This window comes from Halichoerus grypus, chromosome 7 (genome assembly GCF_964656455.1).
Source record: "Halichoerus grypus chromosome 7, mHalGry1.hap1.1, whole genome shotgun sequence".
Classification (NCBI taxonomy): domain Eukaryota; kingdom Metazoa; phylum Chordata; class Mammalia; order Carnivora; family Phocidae; genus Halichoerus; species Halichoerus grypus.
Window position 1 is genome coordinate 51,470,973 of NC_135718.1, and position 27,576 is coordinate 51,498,548.

Consider the following 27,576-nt stretch of genomic DNA (forward strand, 5'->3'; position numbering starts at 1 on the left):
AAAATAAACAGCAATGAACAATAATCATGTATATTTTTTGCAAAGTAGTATCAAATTACACAGTAACATCAGACAATTAAAATGTATAGAGTTCTTTTAGGAAAAAGATTTACATGCAAATAATTCAAGGAGAATCTTATCAGTAGCTCAATTATAACATCATCAGAATAAAAATGTTACTGGGCACACACCATGGAATTATATACTTGTTAATCCAATAAACTTGTATTAAGCTCTTATTATATCTAAAGTACTCTATGAGGGAATACAAGCTCAAATAAGACCTTAAGGAGTTCACAGTCTACTGAAGAGGCAGCATGGAAACAATTAAAATACAATGAACATTACAAGAGAGACATGCACAAAATATTCTGAGAGCACCAAGAAGTTTGAGAGTAATGAAAACGTCAAAGAGAAAATGACAAGCTGGTTGTTGAAGGTTGAAGATTTGACCAGGCTGAGAACAAGTAAAAGAAAAGTAAATTACACACAGAGAAAAATATGTGTAAAAACACAGAGGGATACTATGTTCAAAGCTTACTCAGGGAATTAGTAAAGCACAGGGTCCATAATAGCATATTTTATGATAGACTAGTCATCCATAATACTGAAAAGCAGGCTGGAATCCGAGTTACATGATAAAAATGTATTTTAGGTAGACAATTTTGGCAACAACGTTCAGAAAACTAACCAAAAAATGTTGGGAGACAATCCTCCATGGGTCTATCATGTCTCTATAGGTCTTTATCCAATTTTGTTCTTTTTTTTTTTTTTTTTAAAGCAAACAGCCTTAAAAGATAAAGATAGTGACTTTATCTCAGGGTAAAGGTTGGGCAGGTTTCCAGGAAGCACCTTTAAAGATTGGGGTTTCTTAAGTTCAAGATTACTCAATTGTGATATAAACTGCGAACACAACTTCCACCTGGGTCAATCTCCACATTGCCCCTGAGTGACTGGGGAGACAAGCAGAACCAATGGGAATATGAAACTCGCGCTTCCTGCTGTGCCTTGAGAAAAATTCATTTGTCTCTGACACAGTAGGCTCTTGTCTCTGTCAACATCTATGAAACTGTGGAAGACTAATTTGTGAGCTTGCAAGTGGGGTAAAATCCAAGACATTTCACTGTTTTTGACAAAACAAGAGGAGACCAGAGCAGGTCACAGGAAGACCAATTACCAAGCTATGCGGTATTAAGAAAAGAAAGAGAGATCTCAACATTAAGAATTATAAGGAAAGGAGGAAACAGATGTAAGAAACATTTTTTTTTTTACAGGGAAAAAGGACAAGATTTGGGACTGATTAAATGTGGGAGGTGTGGAAGAGTGTAGGTTGAGTAGGACTATAATGTCTCTCATTGGATGACTGATGGATGGTTATGTCATTAACAGGAAAAGATAATATAAGAACACAGGAGCAAGTGCAATGTAAAAAGCCATAGAGTTTGAATATACAGAATTAAAAAGATATTAATGTAGAGATACCTACTGGACTATTGCAAATTAGGTTTGTAGTTCCAGAAAGAGGTCAGGAATAGAGATAAATCACTGAGAATCAGCTACTGAAAAAGATTCAGAAGACCCCTGAAAGACCCTGAGAACTTGTCAGGGTATCCACAAAGTCAACTTTTTTAATTTTCAATTTTCACACTATTGAGATGTTATTTGCATTTTTACTATGTTGACATTTGCTTTCATACTGCAAATTCAATATGAAACTGCTGGTCCCTAAGAACAAAAAAGGGCAGTGGAACCAAGTTGCAGTAGTAGCCACCAAATTTAACACAACCTTGTGCTCATAAGATACCAACTAAATTTAAGAATATTTTGGAGAAGCAGCAAAAATCATTTATTTTTATTAAACAATGACCTTTAAATACACATTTTTAAAAAAAATTCTCTTTGTATGAATGAAGTACAATGGTTTCCTGAGGAAAAGCACTTATGCAGTTAGTTGAGTTTCTACATGAGCTGCTCTTTTTATTAAAAAAAAAAAAACAAAAACTTTTTATTTGAAAAAAATGATTGACAAACAAATGATAGTTATTCAGATTTGGGTATTTGGCAGACATTTTCTTGAAAATGAAAAAAAAGGAAGACTGTCACTTAAAAAAAATAACTGTCAGGAATATTGCTAATAATAAAATTTGAGCTTTCAACTGAAAATTGTAATTGTGTAAAACTCATATACACCACCTTGAGATTCCCAATACATAAAAGGCCATTTTCTTGAGATGGGTAGTGATATTGACAAATGAGACATTTTACATTTGTAAGATCTGCATAATAAACAAAAACTTTGCAAAGGACCAATGCACCTCAGTAAAAGTCACGTATGGACAGAAGAGTTAAATAGACCAAAGGACTTTTTTTTTAACATACAGCTTTGTTGAGATACAGTCCACATACAATTCATATTTAAAGTGTACAATTTAATGGCATCTAGTATATTCAGAGTTGTTCAAACATCACTACATTAATTTTAGAATATTTTCAACACCTCCAAAGAACCCCTTAACACTTAGTTGCCACACCCAAACCCTTGTACCCAGAAGCCCTGGGCAACCACTAATGTATTTTCTGTCGGCATAAATATGCATATTCAGGACATTTCACAGAGACGGAATCATAAAATATATGGGCTTTTGTAAATGGCTTCTTTCATCTAACATAACGTTTTCAGGGTTCTTCCATATTGTGGCATGAATCAGTGCTTCATTTCTTTTTATAGCCAATATTTTATCAGATGGATACTCCACATGCTACTTATCCATTCATCAGTTGACGGGCACTGGTTGTTTTCACTTTTCTGCTATTATGACGAATACTGCTATGAACATTCATGTACAAGATTTTATGCACAGACCTGTTCTCATTTCTCTTGGGTATATTCCAGAATTGCTGGGTCATACAGTAACTGTATCTTTAGCCTTTTGAAGAAATGCCAGACTATATCCCAAAGCAGCTGCACTATTTTTTTGTTGGTTTTTAAAGATTTATTTTTTTATTTACTTTAGAGAAAGAGAGTGCATGTGTGAGTGGGGGAAGGGGCAAAGAGAGAGCAGACTCCCCATCCCACGACCCATGAGATCATGACCCAAGGCAAAACCAAGAGTGGGACGCTTAACGACTGAGCCACCCAGGTGACCCACAGCTGCACTATTTTAAAACCCCACCAGCACAGTTTTCAACATCCTACCCAAAATTTTGGTATATGGTGTGAGGTAGGGATACAACTCAATTTTTTTGTATGTAAATACCTCATTTTCTCAGCATCATTTGTTGAAAAGGCTATTTTTTTCTTTATTGGACTATCTTGATATCCTTGTCAAAAATTAACTGACCAAGAATGGATGAATTGTTGGACTCTTAAATCTATGACAACTAAATTTGACAAAGGCACAAAAGTAATTCACTGGGGAAAGAACAGCTTTTTCAACAAATGATGCTAGAATTACTGGATAGTCATATACAAGAAAAAAAAATCTTCAACCCATTCTTTATAATATAAACAAAAATACTTCAAAATGGATCAAAACCTAAATGTAAAATCTGAAACTATAAAAATTCCAGAAAATGGGAGAAAATCTCCGTGATCCTGAATTGACTTGGATCAATACATTTTTAAATATAGATTTAAAATATATCACTGACATTAACTAAATGCTAGTGGTATAACTTTTTATCTTGGTCACTTAGTATTTCATACATAGATACATCCTAATGACTGTAATTTCTCCCCTGTTGTTGAACATTTACATTATATTCAATTTTCTAAATTACAAATACTGTAAATACCGGCTTCATATATTCAATATTACTTATGCACATGACTTAACTATTTTTATCAGATAGATACCTAAACTAGGAATTACTGGGTCAAAGATTATGTGCATGTTAAATTTGTAAAGCTACTGCCAAATTGCTCTACCATAAGGTGTATCTTACAGAAGAGTACAAAAGGGTATGAAAGAGTTCTTTGCTTTATATCTCTCCTAACACTGAATTCTAATCAGTTTATTTTTAACAATGTGACAACAAATATGGTAATTTTTAACTTGTATTTTTTATTGTTAATTAAGGTGAGGAGCTTTTCATTTACTTATAAATAATTCATATTTCTTATATAAATTGAATTACTCATCATATCTTTTGTTTACTTTTCAGTTGGGTTTTTTTTTTTCTTCTTCTTAATGATGCCAAGAATCCAAGAATCTGTTTTCATATTAGGGACATACTACCCCTTTGATGCATTTTGCAAATATTTTCCTTGTTTCTTTTCGTCTTTATTTTCTTTCACCTAAAATCTTTTTGGCCTTTTAATGTATTTTGTATCTTTATAATTTATGAGATTAGAAACAATAAAAATTGACAGAGAAGGGTAAGCCAGTAAAGAGTACAGAGAAAGGACATCAAAGAGTTAATAAGCAAAGAACGAAGAGTGTCATTTTTTCCTGAAAGATAATGAAAGAAAGTTCAGTTTCAAAATTGAGGGAATAATCAACAAATTAAACAACCTCAAGAGCGTCAATTAGGATCCAGATTTTTAAACAGTCATTGGATTTGACAATTATATTATTAGTGACCTTTGTAAAAAAACATGTTTCCAAAGAGAGATAAGACTGGGTGTTATATTCAACTAATGAATCGCTGAACACCACATCAAAAACTAATGATGTGCTATATGCTGGCTAATTGAACATAATAATTAAAAAAAAATTGAGATCCCAGATTGCAGTTATTGAATAAACAATGAGTTGGGAAGTGGAGTAGTGGTGATAATAAATGTATAGTACTGGGGTGCCTGGGTGGCTCAGTCGATTAGGGGTCAGACTCTTGATTTCCACTCAGGTCATGATCTCAGGGTTCTGAGATAGAGCCCGACGTTGGGCTCTGCACTCAGCAGAGAGTCTGCTTAGGATTCTCTTTCTCTCTCCTTTTGCCCCACATATCTCTAAAATAAATAAATAAATCTTAAAAAAAATTTTTTTATACTATGCTGTCTATACATCTAGTAGTGAAGGGAAAGGGGGATAACAGTTTGAGGTTCTAGAGAATGAGAAAGACAACGGAATAGAGTTAAAAAGACACAATTATACAAACAAGTTTGAAGACAACAGGGAGAGAAGGCGAAGAAGTTGAAACCTCATGATTTCTATTATATTTACAGAGTTGGATATGAAGTTGCTTGATATGATATACAGCATGTAGACATGATAGAGAGGGTAGGGTAAGAGGATACAGGAAATAAAGATTTGAACAAATACATACAAAAATGACAATTGGAGAAGAAACGGAAAGTACTATAGATGCAGACATGTGTCACTCCCTTATAATGCCTAGAACAATGTGTTGTACATAGATGGACTCATTGAATGGGTTTAAAATTTAATTTTAGATAATTAAAAAATATACATGCTTTAGGAAATTTAGTTTTTATATATAAATTTTATGTAACCAGTATGCTAATATGATAAGTACACTGTGATGTGATTTCTCAAGAATAAAAAATTATTCTATTTATTTAATTTCTATAGAAGTACATAAAAAATTCAGATTAAGGGGTTGGCAATTTGATGAAGTGAAAGCAACTGAATTTTATATTTAAAACACAGCATGAAAGATTTGCAAATGTCACTACAAGTGGAATGTTTAAAATTTCTCTAGGCACTTAATAAATAATAATATTTTAAATATAGGGCGCCTGGGTGGCTCGGTTGGTTAAGCGACTGCCTTCGGCTCGGGTCATGATCCTGGAGTCCCTGGATCGAGTCCCGCATCGGGCTCCCTGCTCGGCAGGGAGTCTGCTTCTCCCTCTGACCCTCCCCCCTCTCATGTGCTCTCTCTCATTCTCTCTCAAATAAATAAATAAAATCTTTAAAATAAATAAGTAAATAAATAAATAAACAACCCAAGAAATAAGAAAAATGTTAAATATTATAAAATGTAAGAATAATAATGAATTAGTCAAGTTTCTAACTAAACTATATTACCAGGAGTACCTGTCAAATCATTTCTAAAATAAAAGGAAAAGTAAAAAGTACTAAAATTATTAATCAATGGTAAAGCTTGTATCTAAACAGAGTTAGAATGAATACATAACTAAATGTATTCAGCTACTAAATGTATTCAGCTACTAACGGTACTCTGAAAATGATTTTTTAATTAATAAACTAACAACAAGGGGGAAATTAGGTAAGGATTACATGGGAACTCTCTGTACTACCTTTGAAACTTTTCTGTAAACCTAAAATTATTCCAAATAGTGAGTTTATTTTTTAAAACTAAAAATTAATTTTTTTAAATTTTTTACTTTAAAATAATTTTATACCTAAAGAAAAGTTGCAGAAATAATACAGCGAATTCCCATACACCTTTTACAAAGCTTACCCTAATATTAGCATGTTATATAATGAATATTATCAAAATCTTGGAATTGCTTTCACATTTTGAAGTGCTTATCCTGCATATCATAAAAAAATCTCTGTGTCATAAAGCAGTATTTTTACTGCAAAATTTCTTTGACATGGTTTGTTCTACTCATCTCAGGTGATTAAAAGAACACATTTCTATTTGCAAGCAGAGTAAAACAAAGTAGCGTTTTCACCTATCAATTATATTCCTCAACTTTCTAGAATGTATTCCTATTTTGGAAATGAGTATCCTTCAAGTGGATGAATAATAAAGTATTTATTGAAAATTATATAAGACATATTAATTTTCAAAAGAATTTCTAGAAAGCAATCTACAATTTTCAAAAATGTTACAGGATGAGCTAAGTGAGGGTTTGAAGACCAAGAATCTGTATAAGGACCCGCCTGTATAATATTATTATGATTTTCACCTAGTAGTCTCAATATCCAAGGTATGAAAGAGTGGTGGATGGTAAGTTAGACTGATCTAGAATTGGTGGATAGGCATTGTGAAATAAAAGGACATAAAAATTGAGAGAAAAACTTAAGTGAGGTCAGATGAATGACAGATTTGAAGGCAGTGAAACTTAGAGGTACAAGGGGTAGGAGAATTCTATGCAAAGAACTGAAATTATATAAGAAAAGTCAGGAAAAGATTACAAAGGATGAGAAGCTTTAGTCAGACAATAGAATATTAGAACGTTAGATTTCATAAATAGAACTGTAAGGGATGATGATATACAGCATGTAGACATGATAGAGTAGGGCTGAAAAAGAACGAAGTTCAACAAACCCTGAAATTAGGATGATTATTGGGTTACAACAATGAAGTCAGGCCACCATCAGTTAGATTATTCCATACCTTTCCAGCTTGGGAATCCTTGATAGATACCTATACAAGTCACAATTAAATTCACTTAAACATCTTTACACTATAAAGATATAAAAATTATTAAAATGTTCATTTTATCTGGCTTCTGTTGGACCCAAATAAATAACACAATTAAAAAAAAAAAAAAAAGACTGCCAAAGAAGAAATGTTAAATTATCTTCAGAAGGGAGTATTAGAGCAGGATTGTCATTTCACAACAGTTTTTTCCTAGTTTTTTTCTTTTTTTTTTTAAAGATTTTATTTATTTGACAGAGAGAGACACACAGCAAGAGAGGGAACACAAGCAGGGAGAGTGGGAGAGGGCGAGGGAGAAGCAAACTTCCCACGGAGCAGGGAGCCCGATGCGGGTCTCAATCCCAGGACCCCGGGATCATGACCTGAGCCGAAGGCAGACACTCAATGACTGAGCCACCCAGGCGCCCCTTTCCTAGTTTTTCAAATAATGCCTACTATTATTAACTTGAACTGGAAGTAATATAGAGTTATTCATAAAAGTTTTATTTCTTCAAAAAGTAAAATCAGTGATTTGAAATATTTTAAAATTCAAGAAATGTATTCCAAACCAATGCTATAAAGAAATATTAAGCATTCAATAAATGCCTACTAACTCAGCATGGAAGGATCTGAAGTACATGTAAAAATCATGCTGAGATTTAATATAAAGTCATTGTTCTGAGGAGACCAAGAAAAAACAATGACTGAGACTATAACTGATATGAAAATATGAGTGGAATTTTTATTAAAATAAAAAGTACTGATTATCATAAATGTCCCATTTATTAGAGAGTTAGGATTTAAATAACAGTAACAAGTGATCATATAGGCACTAAGTAACAAAAAATATAGTAAAAAATACAGACAACTACTACTTCCAAAATTTTAAGTCTTCATTTAGTTCAGTTTTAACAGCTGTAAACACTATATGGACCCCTGGGAGTCAACTAGTATCAAAAATTACAAGTTATTAATAGACATACAAAAAAATTTATTATTCAGAGAAACTACTACTTTGTAAGGTCCATAAAAAAAAATATTTCAATTCCAGGATAATTCATTACTCATTTCTAAGAAATAATTGGTACACAATGGAGATTTCTTGATAGCCAAGACATGTACATAAATAAAGCATGTAATTAAATGAATGTATAAATTCTCTCTTGCAAAAAAAAATCTCTTTCATACACTGATTATCAATGGATATGTCAGCATTATGGCTAAACCTCCCAGTTTTTCCTGAATATAAGTAAACAATAAATATACATCTTTTCAAAATGCATATGTTAGAAATCTAAACCATTTCAGAAAGTTGAGGGGAATTGACTATCTTTTGGTGTGAGTGGGGCAGCAAACTTTAGATTATGATTTTTCTAATATATAAACATGACTGATTTTACATTTTTTCCAAACCCCAAATTTGTAACTGCTAATACACACATTTCATTGTGAATTTTTCATTATAATAACCATGAAAGACTACGGACTCTGAGAAACAAACTGAGGGTTCTAGACGGGAGAGGGGTGGGGAGATGGGTTAGCCTGGTGATGGGTATTAAAGAGCACATGTATTGAATGGAGCACTGGGTGTTATACGCAAACAATGAATCATGGAACACTACATCAAAAACTAATGATGTAATGTATGGTGGTTAACATAACATAATAAAAAAAATAATGTATTGTTTGAAAAGGAAACATTATGATTAAAAATGTACTAGATGATCAGTAAAGCTACCCTGAAACTAACAGTTTACCACACGTCCACAATAGAAATTGCAAGAATATTCTGAAATACCTCAACATTACTCTATATGATCTTTGAAACTATTAATCAAAGATTCTTAATAATAAATAATTCTTAAACATTTTCTATCCTAAACATGCATATCCCAAACTCATTTCTAACTATAATCTATTGAACCAATTGTTTATCAGAAGAAATTGAAGGGGGCGCCTGGGTGGCTCAGTCGTTAAGTGTCTGCCTTCGGCTCAGGTCATGATTCCAGGGTGCTGGGATCAAGCCCCGCATCGCATTGGGCTCCCTGCTCCGCGGGAAGCCTGCTTCTCCCTCTCCCACTCCCCCTGCTGTGTTCCCTCTCTCGCTCTCTCTGTCAAATAAATAAATAAAATCTTAAAAAAAAAAAAAAAAGAAATTGAAGAAAAAAGTTCAAAGATGTTGCTCAGATTCTGGAGTGCTAGTACAAGCACTGTGGTAGGCAAATGTATTTTAACAAGTAAACAAGTTGGTCAAGCCTATGAATACTTAAGCTAGATCTGGTTTTCAAAGAAATAATGCTAACTGATATCAAATAATTTTACTACACTCACTAACTTTTGTTTAATGATGTTCAGTCATTTTTACAGATTATCTTCTGATTAAAAATTCAGTTGACTTCAGACAACCCATTTAGTGTAACATGGTCACAAATTCCCTTAATTTTTCTGTCTGTTGATTTAATAGCTTTACAGAGGCCTAAATGATGGAAAACTATTTGTAAAAATTTAAGATAAAAAATTATGTAAGTTTTGACCTAGGTATATATCCAATGTACAATTAATCAATTTTTTCTTTTTTGGATCATACTACTGGTTATGTATCTTAGAAATCTGTCCGCTTAATTTCATTCGGTAATGTTTTATAGTTTTAAGTATACAAGTCTCATATATTTTTTTGTCAGATTTGTCCCTGTATTATTGATGTTATGGTAAACACAGCTTTTTGTTAAATTTCAAATTTTTTATTGCTAGAGAAAAATACACTCAATTGAAAATACTGATCTTGAATCCTGTAAACGTGCTAAAGTCAATTATTAGCTCTAGGACCTTTTTGTAGATTCTACAGGATAATGTACATAGATGATCATATCACTGGTGAATAATGACAGATTTACTTCTGCTTTTCTAATCTATATGCTTTTCTTTTTATTGCCTAACAACTCTGTCTAGAACCTCCACGACAATGTTAAATAGAAGTGGTGAAAGCATTCAGCCTTTCAACAACAAATACAATGTTACCATTGGTTCTTCATAGATGCTTTCTGTCAGGCTGGGAGTTCCCCAATATTCCCAGTCTGCAGAGTGATTCTATGAGGAATCAATGTTAGATTTTGTCAAATGTTTTTTCTGCATCTAAGACGTCACCATATAGCTTTTCTTTCATTATTTCAGGTGGGAGGATAAATCCAGTATCTGTTACTCTGTCAGAAAGAGGAGCCTCAAATTCCTTTAGTTTTGGATAATGAAAAATACGCTTTGATTCACTGAATGTAGTCAAGTATGCAAATATATAGCTCATAATTATTAAAGATCTGTTTCTAACTCATCTATTAATAAATTAGCAATCCCTCAGATAAAATGACTAAACTCAGTTTAACTATTGTTACCAATATCCTATAGCAAAATATAGTATTATATTCCAATATATGGTATAATGAGCAGTAATAACATTTCAGGCAGAAATCTGAAGCAGACCAATGAATTCTGGCAGAGTTACAAAGTATAAATATGAAGTCCACTTAAATCAACAGCAGTTATCATGGTTATATTAGAAGCATGTGATGTGAGATATTAAGAGATGAATGATGCATAGCCTGATCTAATGTCAGTAAATGTTCACAAAAAAGTAAATCAAGAAATATTAAGTTTAAAAAGAAAGACTTCAGTGAAATGATGGCAATCATCTTTCAGGACTGACCTGAAATGAAGAGAATACTCATTGCTGAGCACTTGATTATTTGGACATAATTAATGTTCCAAACGGAATACATGGTGTGAACAAGAAGTTGTGGTTTGATGTGAGGTCGGTTAAATTAAACAAAAAAGAGAGAGAGAGAGACACTTCAAAAGGTCAATGAGATTAGCTTCCTTGGCTCTAATTTGTGAATACAGAACCATTGCTCCTAGGGGAAATAAAGGGTTAGGTTCCTGCAATGCCTTGGTTACATTCTTTGTCAACAAGTTAATATCACTACATAACTTTGTTTTTTGTGTCTTTTTGTTTAGAGAGACATTATTTTATTTATATTTATATACACACATATAAAAAAGCTGAGCCACCCAGGCACCCCTATCAGTGGTTTTAAATCAGTGGTTCTTAACCATTTTTGAAGTCTTGGATTTTTTTTGAGAATATGATAAAAGTTCAGTATCCTCTAGAAAAATCACACATTAAAAAATTATGATTTTAATGGATTTATGGACCTCCAATAGGTCCATAAACAGACCTCCATTCTAAATGATAACCCCTGAATCATGGTTTAAAAATGCCAGCTTTAAAGGTTATAGGCAGGGGCGCCTGGATGGCTCAGTCATTAAGCGTCTGCCTTCGGCTCACGTCATGATCCCAGGGTCCTGGGATCGAGCCCCGCATCAGGATCCCTGCTCAGCAGGAAGCCTGCTTCTCCCTCTCCCACTCCCCGTGCTTGTGTTCCCTCTCTCGCTGTCTCTCTCTGTCAAATAAATAAATAAAATCTTTAAAAAAAAAAAAGGTTATAGGAAAAATTTTAAAGCATTCATTGATAACTACTTCAGATTTCAACTAATGCTTAAATCTTCGTATTTACAAAATAGCCATCATTATACCTATCAGCTTACATTTTCTGAATGCATATTACAATAATGATTATAGTTTATCAGCTAGATATAATATACAGTGTCATAGAACATAAAATGCATTTGCAGTTTTCACTCTTTCCAAAACAAGTTTTCCTTGCCTTTCTTGCAGAATTACTATTTTTAAAAAATCTACAGAATATAACCAGAGAAGCAATACATAAACTAATTTGGAGAGCTCTTCATGCTTCTTAAAACACTCCAATTTGGGGACATGAACATATAAAGTGTGAAGTTTCATAGCACATCGATATTTATATCAACTTTATAATTTTATTTGGTTCTCTACATATGAAATATCTAAAAATATTGATTGTAATCCAGTATCCCTTCACTCTCAAAGAAAAAGTTTGACTGCCAAAAACACTTTCATTTAAAAATTTTATTTTTCAAAAACAATTTTATATCTGTTTTACAACTGACACATTAACTTGGTAAATGTTTGTAAAGTACTAACAAGAAAGCAAGTGGTATTTTTTAAAAAAGAGAACAACAGAGAAAACAAATATCAGCAATTACTTCAGCATTAACCAATAACAGTTAATCAACAAAGGAAATTATACCTTTTCCATAATTATATATTAAGGTATGAAGAACTGCTAAGTGGAAATGTTCTATATTAAAAATTTCAAATGGTACCGGATATTTAGTACGAAGACTAAAAAATAACTTACTGCATTTTAAGTACAGAGGGTTCAGACATTGAGAACACTTCTTAATGGCTAAAATGATTGCTTAGTAGGAGAAGTTGAGAAGTTGTCTCCCGATAAAGGGATAGGAGACCGGGCAGGGGTCTGAAGATAGGAATTATTCACGTAAATTCTGAAGAAAATAAGAAAGGTGACTAAAAGCAAACAAAAGAATTGAAAAAAGGATGGCGGCCCAACTTCGTCTGAAAACTTGGGTTATTCTGCCTCTGTATGAGCAGAACGATTTTATGCAAGTTTCTATCCATCATTTATTCTGTTATCATCTTGACTTCTTCTGGCATGATATGCAATTTGGAGTAACTGTGATTCAGAATATCCTAAGTAACCAGTCAATATTTACAAATTATGTATGTTGCTATTTTTTTCATAATTATCCATGTCAGACAGTTCTAGCTATACTTCAGGAAATGTGGCTATATTTATGAATGAATATGTAGAGATGTAGTATCGTAATAAGTGTTTGTTGATGATAGCTTACGTAAAACAAGAACACTGTCATCTTTCTCACATAGCCAAACACAGGATAAAGAATTCCTACCTCTGGGAATGAAAGGTTTAGTCTATTTCTTATCTCCTACTATGAAATATATATAATGCAAATTATATATACATTTAAGTGGGTATGAAGGGGTTTTTAATATAAAATTATATTAGTAAAGGACTAATCCATATGTTTTTGCATAAACTATTTTATATTCTCTCTACATATAAAAATTTGAAATAAATGGACAATAGGTTTGTATTAGACACAGATGTTAATGTTAAATCAACTGTTCTATACATCACACAGAAACCTATGTTAATGCTAAATGAAGAAATTTCCCTTAAATGTTCCACAAGGTCAAGTTACATTATGAGTTACTCCTTAAAACACAGGATTAATAAATAATACCCAAAGTATTTCATAAACCCTGTCATTTGAAATCAATATTTATGGATATGAGGCAATTCCATAACAAGTAATATAGAGACACTCTAATTTTGCCTCTGTCACAATTATGAGATAGATTTAGTTTTTAAACTTTTATTATAAATAAATGATAAATTAAGTCTAGTTTTTTAGTTTGCATTATAAATCTAACTACTGAGAAATATGTTAACTTCAAAAATTCTAGTATTATTTTTATTCTCTGGGCATGAAGTAGATTCTTTTAATGAATTATTATTAAAGATGATTATACTTATTTGTAAGTGTATTATGAAATATATGTATATATTTATACAAAATTTTACCCATATAAATAGAATTTCACCTCTAGATATCCCAATCTCAGCCTACCACCTTTTTTTAGTTTAACATATAGGGGTGGAGAGAAAAATATTCAGAGTCAGAGATCATAAACGTGCAAATGTGATAGAATATTTATGTTATCTGCTTATGCCAAATTCTAGTCATTAGCACTATATTTCCTAGGTATGTTATCCACCTATGTAAGGCTTTAGGGCCAAACTGCAGTTCTGCTACTTACTAACTGCACAGCCCTGCACTTCTTATAAACAAGTATTAATTCAGACACCATCAAGGGTCTAACAAATTAGCCAGTGTCTGCCTGTTTCTTTCTCTTTTTTTCTCTACACACACACACACACACACACACACACACACACAGTGACATAAGGACATGAGACCTCTGGATCAGAGACAAAGACAATTTATTGCTCATGGCAAAGACAGCAGCCAGAGCAATAACTTAGTGCTATTTCCCTGAGTTCCAATCCTCATGGGGCAATGCAATGAAGGCTGGATATTACTGGCACATGCAGCAGAGAACAGCACAGGAGAGTAATCCTAAAACTAAGAAACTCTCATCTTCTAAAGGTTTCTACTCTGTTGCAGAAAGAAAGATTACCCATTACTCTAGTATATAAGCAAATCTACAGGAAGGGAAAGGTGAGGTCTTTTATTTTTAATTTTGGGATGTCTCCCAGGAGGGACATGTTACTAGTTTGACTATCCAGAAATTTTTCCTTATACAAAACACTGGCAATGTAAATGCCTTTGCTTAGAGACTGTGCAGGCACATGAAAAATCTATCAGCTATCTCCCAACACTCAGTTTTCCATCTCTAAATGGGGATAATAACAGATGCAATGAAATTATATTGAAGTATTATAAGAATGGAGTAACTATCTGAGACACACAGACCTGAAACAAGGGACGACTGGGTGGCTCAGTCGGTTAAGTGTCTGCCTTCAGCTCAGTTCATGATTGAGTCCCACATCGGGGTCCTTGCGGGAAGTCTGCTTCTACCTCTGCCTGCCGCTCCCCCCACTGCTTGTGCTCTCTCTCTCTCTCTAATAAATAATAAAAATTTTTTTTTTTTAAGAAAGACTTGAAATAGGCCTGCTAAAGGTGTACTGAATAGTAGGGTTCTTGATTCACTTGATACATAATTTTAAAAATAGAAAAACTCTAATATTTATAACAAGATACAAACCATCCTATGAAATGAATATTTTATAAAATAACCCAGTAATATCTATTATGTGAACAAGATGGAGAATATTCTTCCATTTATACTAATCAACATCTTTCAATGCTTTTCAAGCAGTAGTATGTGAGGCATTAATGGAGGATGATAACTGTAATGGGTCACAACCATCATTTTTATAACTAATAGAACAGAATAAAAAACCAAAGTGCCTTGCAAGGTACTAAGGGTAGAAATCATTTAATGAAAAATTTCAGTTAGATATATACACAAAGGCATCCTTAGAAGTGATGTAAACTGTATTTCTTAGTGTGGATTGACAGACATATATATTTAGTTATATGATAAGATAAATAAGTAGTTCTATAACCAAGAATTGGGAATTTATAAATAGTACCTAATATTTACCAACAAATAACTGCTTAAGAAAATAAAATTGGGGCGCCTGGGTGGCTCAGTTGGTTAAGCGACTGCCTTCGGCTCGGGTCATGATCCTGGAGTCCCGGGATCGAGTCCCGCATCGGGCTCCCTGCTCAGCAGGGAGTCTGCTTCTCCCTCTCCCGCTCCCCCCTCTTGTGCTCTCTCTCTCTCTCACTCTCTCTCTCAAATAAATAAATAAAAATAAAATCTTTAAAAAAAAAAAAAAAGAAAAGAAAATTGAGGAAACCTCAGTTTTAAACATAATGAAAATTAAAAAGAATATGGACCAACTGTCCAATTTGAACTGAAGTCAAGATAGAAGGAACTGACTCAATTGTAATAGAAAGAAAAAATTAGATGGTCCTGAGTGAGAAGAGGTAAATATCTTAATGAAAAATCTGAATAATATTAAAAAAATCTTCTAAGGACAATACGCTGTTCTGTTCAGCTCCTGAAAATTCTACCTGTAAATCTTTCCCAACTCATCTGGCCCCACCCCCTACATTTCTAGCAATATACTAAGCATTAAAGAAGATAAAAGCCATATTAAATAACTACTACCCCAAAGGGGCTTATAATAAAACAAAATTAAGTCTAGTCTACAAACATTGTATCAGTAACTCTTGATTGCATAGGACTAAGTATATACTTTATATATTATCTAAGATGTTTTTCTTCCTTTTTTGGGTCATTTTATTATTCCTCCAAGTGACAGAGAAGTTTTTAAAAAGCTGACATATACATACTTTGTTAATAATTCTAAAAAGTGAAATGATGAAAAAGCAACTAGGTGGTTTAACTTGTAGGAATAAATTTAGTCAGGAAAGCTGGGCTTGAACACTTAGCCTTACTTATCACAGTATCTAGCCACGTGAGCTTGGCCAAGTAACAAATTCTCAAGATATGCATATAAAATTAGAAAAAATTTGACCACAGTACAACCAAATCCACAGAGTGAATAAATACTTATAATGAAGTTTTGGTGATTTACCACAGTCCTCTGCTTGGACTTCATGCATTAAGTGCATATGGCTTAAATAATCCTAAGCACACACAGTGGAAGCAGTGAGTGAAAAGTGAGAAGCAATAAGATATCTAGCAACTCAAATTTAATTTAAGTGCTAATAGAACTTTCCCTTTGAATCTGATATGGTTTTTTAAAAAAACCAATATAATTAAAAATGGACAGATGCCATGAAATTTTGGAACCATAATAAGCCTTAGTAATCAAGACTAAAATAATCAGTGAATAGATTAAAAAGCTGAAGCACTTCCCCAAGATCACTTACCTACCTGACGGCAGAGCATGGAGAACACCTTCTATCTTGTGAGCTCCCACCATACCTGTCACTTGTTATGACTGTTTCTATCATCCAAGAGGTTTACAAAGTTTTTCTTAAGACTATACAAAAAGATGTCTTTCTCTAAAGAGCCACAGAAGAGTTGAAATAAACTTCATGTTTTTACATTACCAGTATTCAGAGGTAATATTCATTCAAAACCACAAACGCTTTAATAATAATAATATTCAAGGACTTCATTGATAATTATCAAAAAATGTTAAGGTTGAAGGATCTGTGTCATGGGGAAATTTTTATTATTTATAAAGGAACTGTGTAGGAGTCAAAGACATGCAATTTTTCCACAAAAGAAATCACACAAACACTGGAATCTTTCTGGGAGAGTCAATGAGTCTGTGCATGTGATTCACTTCAGGGCAGCATAAGGTTTGCTACACTGATAAAAAGATAAAAATTACTATCTTGCCTCTGGCAGGAACTTATTCCAGATGCTCAGGGGAATGATGAGTTCACTTTTTCCTATTCCCATATGAAACTTCTTACTCAACAGTAGTAATCAGTAGAGAGAATAAGTAAAGCCAGAGATTTAGTTGCTTGTATTATAATCCATACACCAATTTGTTGAATACATATTGTAAGCACTGTTTAAAAGTGACGATTGTTTTTTAAAAAATGAAAACCTTTTTAATGCAAAAGGATTTAGAGCATTTTTAAAGCTTTATTTCTATTCCATGCCTTTTTTTTTAATTCAGAAAAGCATTTTTTAAGTCCCTGAGGAACTTTTATACACAAAATCAAATAAACTGAACATTTCAAAAACAAGATTGCTTTTTTTTACATTATGGAATACTTTTAACTTTGCATTTGAATAATTTTAGTGTTTTCTTTCCACATTTAAGAGATTTTTAAGGCAGAAAAACAAAATATAAACAATATTGCTTCAAGTCAGATTGATTAGAAACTGAAAATCAATAAAAATTTAGACTAGTTTGCATTAATTATAAGCTAATTAATCAATTATAGTAGATGAGGCCCACCCATATTATAATTACATTTTATTGTAACTGTAAATCACTTATCAATATCATTAATGGCATACAGGCATACAATTCTAAATGGCAATAAACTTTCAATACAAATATTTAATCTATCAGAGAAAAATGTAATGGCACATAAATTTAACTGAAGTGTTATATTTAATACTTGTATCTCTATGACAGAAGATAACCTTATAAAATATATAACCACTACTTAATAAGATTAAAATCTAGTATTCATGAAACACCAAATAACTATTTTTATTTGTTTTTGGGATCTGCACCATGGCATGAAAATAAGGGGAATAAACATGAACTTTTGACATATTAGATAATAGGAATTTTTAAATGTAATGAAACTTAAGCTTATTCAAATGTTTTTCTCAAAGGCCTTAGTAAAAAACAAGCTGTGCTTTATATACAGAGTAGAAGATGTTTTATGGAAGAGCAAACTGACTCCATGCAAATAATATAAAGGGACAAATTTCATACTGTCAGAACAATAATTATGATAACTATATCTAAAAGACATGTATGGGGTGCCTGGGTGGCTCAGTCGATTGAGCATCCAACTCTTGGTTTCTGCTTGGGTGGTGGGCCGAGCTTCGTGGGATTGGGCCCTGGGTCAGGCTCTGTGTTCAGTGGGGAGTCAGCTTGAGATTCTCTCTCTCCCTCTCTCTCTGCCCTCCCCCTGCTTGCACCCACACTCTCTCCCTCTCTCTCAAATAAATAAATAAATCTTAAAAATAAAGACATATATGTATGTCTACAGAAGACATACTTTAGATTAAAAGTTACAAATAGATTAAAAGCAAAAGGACAGAAAAAGATATACAAGTTTCTCTGAAAGTGGTATTCCTATGAAACCTTTCAAAAGCCAAAATGGCAAGAAGCAAAGAGTATTCCCTTTGTGTTTTTCGAAAGTTTGTGTTACACCACTTCACTTTTATGAAAGACCTACATTAGAAACTGTTTTTGCTGATTGAAACAGCAGTTTAATTTAGGGGAAGGGAGTTTATAGAAGCTACCAAGGAATGGTGACATTTGTGCTAAGTATATGCTTTACATTTTTAAAATCTTTAAACATTTGAAAATACACATACAGTTAACAATTACCCACAACAGCACAAGCCTGAGCATGCTGCTCTTGCAATGCATATTTCTGCACTAAGGAAGTTCATAAATGAACTGTCAAAACAATTTTCAATACAATGTCAGCCAAATAAATATACAAAACTCCAAGAATAGTTATTTGTATTATGTAAGCAACTACATGAGAGCCAACACATGGTGGATTTTGGATTGAGGACATCCAAATATAAAAAACTCTGAAGAAGCCATAAGTAGAAAGCAAAAGAAAACAAACGAACAAAAACAGAGAGAGCAAGAAACATGGGTTAGCCTGGTGATGGGTATTAAAGAGGGCACGTTCTGCATGGAGCACTGGGTGTTATACACAAACAATGAATCATGGAACACTACATCAAAAACTAATGATGTAATGTATGGTGATTAACATAATAATAAAAAAAGAAAAAAAAGGGTAATGATTATAAAACTCCGTTGAATGTAGACTTGCCATAGCAAGTATAAGAAATTTTGTTGATATTACAGTAAAAATGAATTTAAATGTGAAAGAAACAAATCCAGGACATCACTGAATATACCTTGGTAGTACACTATCAAGGAGAAGAAACATAACTATAAATAGTAAACTAACTTTTGATGTCACAAGGTTATATATAGCACAAGAAAATGAGGACCAAGTGCTCATGAATAAGGGCAGGCATAAAATTTATCTCACTTTAAATTCCTGACATAAAGGATAAAGGTATATATCTGAACTTGTTTAGATATAAGATGCAAAGGATGTGATAAATAGTAAATAGGACTTACTGAATGACCAAGAGTTAATCTTAACAATCACTAAGAAATATCTGTTTGGGGAAGAAGTTTGTGGTGTTTTCTTTACAAGTATTTGAAAGGCACTGCCCAATGCTCTACATATTGTACTATTACCAATACAATTATATTCTGCAAATTGACAATAATTAAATACTGATTAAACAAATTGCTACTGTATAAACATGTCAGCCATTTTAACTTTTCAAAATTATGTACTTATTTAAATTGATAATACAAGCACATTATAAAAATGATTAAAACAGTAAGAAAGCACATTGAGTGGAAAATAATTCTCCCCAAATACCAATTCCTCAGTTTTCCTATGCTGGTTGCCAGTTTTTATATACTCTTACTGAATTTCCATTGCTATTCATGTTTATTTCATCACTCTGTTCTGATCCCTTAATCTGTCAATCTACATACCCCTGATGTATATATATATACATTAAAACTACGTATCTTAAATTTTCCATAAGAGTCCAAACTTCTATTCACTTTATCAAAGCAAATAGTACTACCCCTCATTTTCACAAAACATCAATTGCTTACTGTTTTGAATAGTAACATTAAGAGTTCCCAAACCAGAAAACAGAGTATATGATCTGAAATCTGGTTTAGAAAATATTTTAAGAATGAAAAGTCACTAGGTGCAGAAATGAAAACTGTCACACTACTCAAACTGTCAAATAGTAGTATATGGGGATATAGGGAAACAAGTGAGTTCTTCTCATATAATAATATAAACAATGCAAAATGTACATACATGGTGAAACATTGAAAACATTTCCTTAGATTTTTAACCAGTATTCTACAACTTTTCCTCCCCCCCCAAACTCCCCCCAAAAACACTATTTTTCTGGTCAATAGAGTTGAATTCTAAAATATGCTAAATGAATATAAATCAGTAGGTATTTTTAAAATCAAACGAAAGAATTTATAGTAATAGAATACATTAATATCAGCTCAAAAATTTAAAATTCTCTCATATGTAGGAGAAAAATGGCCCTTCAAAATGGAAAGGAATTTCATCAACGGGATTTAAAATAACAATGAAATAAAGAGCAGAACAGACAAGACTACTATTGGCCTCTGGCTTCCTTCAATATAGAAGTATTATAAAGGGAAGAGTAAGCCAGCATTGATATAATAGAGAAACCTCCACTTTAATAAATCATTTTTTCAGGAAAAGGAGAAGTCTGCAAAATCTGTGAAAGTGATTTATCTTCAGGTGAATAAAATGAACAGCAATTGATCTTGTACCTAGGGAGTGATTCTTCTTCCACCAGTTACAAATATATCTCTGTTAAATATCACTAGAATGGGTTGGGTGGTCTCATGTTTTGAATAATTTATTTGTACATTTAAGATTTAGGATGTATTCTGAAGTTTTACACAGAATGCCACTGTTTCAGTTGGGTGATTAGCTTGCCTATTATTTGGTCATTTTGTACATCTGTAAAATGAATGCAGCCTGGTATAAGAGGATATGAATGGCACTAAACACAAATTTGAAGAGGAGTATCAAAGGTAAGAACTCCATGAGAAAATGATGTTTAAGCTTGAGACACATTAAATGGGTACAAATTGGTCAAATGAAGGAAAATAATTTTATAGGCAGAGGAGATTTTATGTTTATGCCAATGAGGTAGGTGACCACCAAAAGTTTCAATTTATAGCATAGAATTCTGAAGAAATCATGAGGGCCCCCTACTTTTGTCTATAAAGTAGATCATTTTGAGAATAAAACTATTTTATTTATACTTGCAATCCTGGAATTTTGTGAAGAAGGTAAAAAATAGACAAAGGAAAAATAGTTTACAAAATTTATTTTCATCAATTAGTTCTGTAGTCTTTTAAGCCCCTGCTTTGTAATAAAAAAAAATATATACACATCATGGGATTATTCTGCCATGGATAGAGAATTAGCTTAGATATAAGATGCAAATTATGTGAATAAATGGGGCTTACTCAATGACTACATACTAATTTTAGATTCACAACAAACTGTAAAAATAGTACAGAGGGCTCCCATGTCACCTTCTCCCAGCTTGCTCTAATGATAACATATTACATGACCATGGTCCATTTTCAAATTCAGGAACCTGACATTGGTACAGTAGTAAATTACTAAATCCATTCAGTTTCACTAGATTTTATATGCACTCTTGCTTGTGTGAGTGTTTTTACAGTCTATGAAATCTTATCACCTGTATAGATTTGTGAAACCACCACCACCACAATCAATATATAGAACTGTTCCATCACCACCAAGAAGACCCCTCGTGCAACAACTTTATGTTCACACTATCCTCCTTTCCCCTTCATTCCTACCCTCTGGCAACCACTGTTCTATTTTTCAAAACATATATATATATATGTTTTAAATTTCAAGAACATTGTATCTTTGAAATCATACAGGATGCAACCTTTCAGATAGTTTTTTTAAACTCAGTGTGATGCCCTTGATACCCGTTCAAATTGCTGTCTGTATCAATACGTTATTCCTTTTTAAAGCTGAGTAGTATTCTATTGTAGAGATACATCAGTTTGTTTATCCATTCACCTGTTGAAGGTTACTTGGATTGTTTCTAATTTGGAGCAATTACAAATAAAGCCGCTATAAATATTTGTGTATCAAGTTTTTGTGTGAACGTAAGTTTTCATTTCTATATTATAAATACTCAAGAATTCTGAGTCATATGGAATGTATGTTTAATTTTATAAGAAATGCCAAACTGTTTCTCAGAGTGGCTATGTCATTTTACATTCCCATCAGCAGTGTATGAGAGATTCAGTCATTCCACATTCTCACTAGCACGTGTTATTGTCAGCATTTTTAATTTTTAACTATTCAAATATATACACAGGGATTTTGTGTAGTTTTAATTTGTACTTTTCTGATGGCTAAAGACATTGAAAACATTTTATATGCTTATCTGCCATCTTATATATCCTCATCATTTAACATTTTAAAATATATGATTTGAAGAGGGAATATATAATAATATCTCTAAATGTGCAGTTAGGAAGCTCTTCTAGGTAATTAAATAGCATGACAACAGGGATAAATACACAAAAAGTTACAGAAAATTTAATCTAATTTATCTAGAAAATAACATTACAAGGATGACATGATTAAAGTTATGTATTATAATAATCCAGGAAGGGCACTTAAAAGTCATAAGGGTATGCATCAAATGCTGTCAATGCCCCTCCCCTATCCTTTGGACCTACCCATTTGCCCTTGCTCCGGTTACTTCTAACAGCTAGTATCTTCCTGTTTATGCCTAAGAGCTTTTCTCCTGAACTGGTGACATTTGCTATGACCACCTGAGCACTAGACAGGTGAACAATTCTATGGATTGCACTCCACACCATTAACAGGAAATACACTCACACTTCCAGTCGGTTCATTCTGAAAGCAATTCTGACACTGATATTTCTCAAAATTTCCCCACAGGATAAAGCTCCAGCAACCTATCATGGTATCTGGCTTAATTACTTTTTATTAGTTGCACTGTCTTCCCTGAATCACCTCCCTGCCCCCTGCCAGTGTTACCTATAGCTCTCATATAGACCATTTGTTCTAAAATCTGTGTCCAAGGTTATGTTGCTGGAAAAACCTATAAAAATCAAACCACTCACCACAACAAAATAAGTCTCCTTTAAAAATAAATATTTAAAACAAAAAGGTAGTGATGATAAGATGTATAAGTTTTCCTTTTACTATCTATTTACTTTTTATTAGTCCTATTATTTCAAAATCCCCTTCAACTAAGTTAACAGCACTTTCCTCTGCATACTGAAAAAACATTTTCTAACACATACATTATATCAAAATCCAATAAGTGAAAATTTATATATCTATAACTATAAATATAAGACATTTTCAACCTATAAAATGTAGTAATTTCAACTTCCAGACTCATTTTAACATGATTACAGAGACCAAAAACAAAGATGAAAACAAATCCCAAACACATCAAGGGTTACTATGAAGCTGCAGTAATCAATTCAGCATGATATTGGAGAAAGAATAAATACACAGATCGATGGAACAGACTACAGAGTACAGAAATACAACCATATAATTGATTTTTGAGAAAAGCACAAAGGCCATTAAAACAATATTTTAAAACTTCAGGAAAGGGTATGGACTAGAACAATTGGATATCCATATGCCAAAGAGGGAGAAAAAGAGGAACCTTGTTCCATATCTTACCTTACACACACAAATATTAAATCAAAATGGATCAGAGATGTAAATATAAAAGGTAATTATTTTTATTAGAAAATATAGGAGAAAATCTTTCTGACCCTGGATTAGGCAAAGAGTTCTTAACTACCACATAAAAGCATAATCAATAAAAACCAAACTGATAAGTTGCTAAGAACTTCTGCTCGTTGAAAGACACTATTCAGAAAATGAAAAGATAAGAACAGATGGGACAAAGTATTTGCAAATCACATATCTGATGAAAGACGTGTATTCAGAATATATAAAGAACTCTCAAAACTCAGTAATAATGAAAATAAACAGCACAATGTTAACACAAAAACTTATACACAAATGTTTATGACAGCTTTATTCACCATCGCCAAAAATGAAAACATTCCAAATATTCCTCTACTGGGGATGAATATATAAGCTGCAGTACATCTATATGATGGAATACTAGTCAGCTGTCGAAGAAATAAATTACTGATACACAACAAAATAGATGAGTCTCAGATGCACTTATGCCAACTGAAGGAAGCCAGATTGAAAAGCTATACACTGAATGATTCCATTCCTTTGTGTCAAGAACTCCAATGAGCTGCCGGATTCTGTGGGAGTCAATTTAGACAAGACAAAATGTATCACTTACTATGACGCAGTAAGAGGCTACACCAGAGGGAGTGCCAGCTCTCCACGTCCATTTTCCCTCAGGGACCAGCACACTGGCCAAGGATCAGGTGTTTCAGCACAGATGTGGGGGTTCTTTGTCCAAGGAGACCCCGACAAAAGGCCCTGGCAGTTTTATGATCCTAGGTCCCAGGGAAGGTAGAGAGAGAAGAGCTAGCAGTGGAAGAGTCCTGAGTACTAAGTTACAGCAGAGAAAGAGGTCTTCAAAGTCGCCTTCACTTCCCCAGTAAGAAGCTGTTGACAGAGGCATCTGAGGCAGGCCTCTCCGAAAGGCCCAGATAGAGAGGCCCCCAAACGAAGATGCATGGGCTGGGAATGCAGATATGTGAGAACACAGCTGGCCGGTGGGGGATGAGTCCTTGACTGAAACTGCCTTCAGAAACTGCAATGTACTGGCTTTGCACCAGGCTTTCCCCTAAAACCAGCTACGTAAAACCTCTGTAAATGCCTCTAACTGGGCCTGAAAAATCACACGGAACATATTGGCCAGGAGTTGGGATTCCTCAATATGAAACACTGAAAAAGGCAGAACCATAGGGACAGAAAAATATGAGATATGGGATTTGATTTTACCCTGTTTAAAAGGCTAACAAAAAAGTCGATGACTAAATTCATAGACGAAGGCAGAAGACATAAGACTCCTGGGTCAAACACAAAAGACTTTATTACTCACGGCAAAGTATAAGAATACAAGCATATTTGCACCAATTACCCTTCCCCCACATCCTATGGAGGTGAGACAATATGGTTCAAATAGATGCTATGTAGGCAGTGAGTTTGCACTGGCAGGTGAGGAACATCAAGCTAGGGGAAACCACTAATTTTATAGCAAACAGTAATGAAGTCCGTCACCTCATATCCTAAGTCCACCAGCTGTATAAACAATGCTCAGAAATGTCCCAGGAAAAAGAGCAGTTAGAGCCTTAGTCTTGGCACACCAAGGAGCACTATCTCTACCAACAAAAACCGAGTAGTGATTGCCAGGAGCTGAGGTAGGGGAGGGCATGGGGAAATTCTATGGGGATGGAACTATTCTATAGCTTATTTCTGGCAGTGGTTACATGACTGTGTGCATGTGTCATAATGTTATGGAACTGTGCATTAAAAAGGTCAATTTAACTGTACATAAATTATACCTAAATTTTTTAAAGGGAAAAAAAACACTGAAGAATAGTAAATCTAAAAGAAAAGAAAAGATACTTAGGACCTTGTGTTAACATCCCCATGTAGCCCTTTCTGTATGTCTACTTTCAACTGCCAATTGCTTAATGTTTCCAACATTCATTTAAAGTTAACTGATGATACTTTTAGATATACTTAAACCCCTATTCAAACTTATTGAATCTGGACTCAGTTTCTAAATCTCTTGTTTTTATAATTCTTGAGAAAGAAATAGCTTAAATTTGTAAAACAAAATAAATAAAATAGTAATATAGTTTACTGTTGCCTTTCAACTTTCTAAATGAAGACATCCAAAATACAGTAACATTTGGCAAGTTTCCCTTCACCCTCCCTACCACCAATATTAACTGACAAACAGAATAAATTTTAAAATCATTATATTGCCATTGTTCATGTTTCTCCTATTGACCAGTGATCTAAACATTCATTTTAGTTAAGAAGGTTTTTTAATAGAATGTAACATCTGTTTTATGTTACATGAGAGACAACAAAATTCTTCCTCTCTGACTGGATTATTAATGGTCATGCCTTCTATGGAGTTATTCTCTTCATTCAGCAGCCCCACACTAGCTCTCTAAAAGTGCAACATTCCCCCTGATGTAATACATTTTCCTGCTAACTGCACAATACCGTGGATATCATAACTTTAATGTGACATGCTGGTATTTCTTTTTTAAACCACAAATGCATTTCTTATTCTCAATCACAAATTTAAATTTCCTGTATATTCCCAGCCCACCAGGCATTTTTGTTTTAAAACAGCTGAATAAAAATAGATGATTTCTATTTTTTGATTTGTCATCTCATTTTTTATAGACCTCTCCAACTCTTAGAACAGCAAAGTGAAAAGGTATTTGTTTTTATGCTTTTACTATTAAATCAACTCAAGCTTCAGAAAAATTTTAAACTAGTCCATGACACATAAAATTATTTAAAATAATGTTTGCATTAAATTCATAACAAATACCTTTCAGAGAGGCATTGTTCCAGTGTTCAACCCCAAAATTATTTTAACATGCATGTTTTTGTTTTCGTTTTTAAAAGTTCTCAAAATTTGGTATATAGTCCTCATTTTGTTTCTGAGATTTACACCAAGATTTATCTGAGGCCATCTTATATATCATGAATTAAAATGAAGGTAAAGTAATAGGCCACATGGAGTTATTATTGTATTTATGTTACCATTAGCTTTTCTTGTTTTGCAATATTTTGTTCACTATGAATAGATTCTGACAAAATTGAGACAAACCACATCACTACTGATGATTCTCAATTAGTTCTTCAGTTCATTTCCCCTGCCTAACTCTAAGAAAACTACATATGGTTTAAACCACTGGTATTTTTTACTTTCTGCCAATACACAAATCATGCTTTTTGTGTGTGTTGAAAACGTTCCCATGAATAATTATAATAGTCTCCAAAGAGACCAGATGGTAATAAACTCTAGAGCAGATCTGGAAGCTAACCATAAATTTACCTTTTCATAGTCTCCCCACCATAATACAGTTCTTTGTGCTATGCCATTAAAAAAAATACTGGTGATAGAAACAATATGAGTATGCTTTGTACTTAAATAAAAAGATATACTATCATGTTAGGGTCTTTCATAACTATACACCCCTCATCTTATATTGTTATCATCAGCAATTTTTAAGAGAGCATCAACTTGATAGAGTTATGACATTTTAGTACTAAACACATTTATAGTGATATTTACATTAGCAAAATTACTGTTAAAGTAAAACACAAGAAGTACGATCCAGTTAACAGCAA

The 27,576-nt window shown here is 33.1% G+C and overlaps 1 protein-coding gene and 1 non-coding gene across 5 annotated transcripts in view; one reads left to right on the top strand and one right to left on the bottom strand.

Moving 5' to 3' along the window:
- ADK (adenosine kinase) overlaps positions 1-27,576 on the bottom strand; it is a 507,004-nt gene that overhangs the window by 286,392 nt on the left and 193,036 nt on the right. The window lies entirely within an intron of this gene.
- On the top strand, positions 10,959-11,027 carry LOC118523468 (small nucleolar RNA SNORD2). The gene has a single exon (XR_004911119.1). It is a non-coding gene; the product is annotated as a small nucleolar RNA SNORD2 (small nucleolar RNA).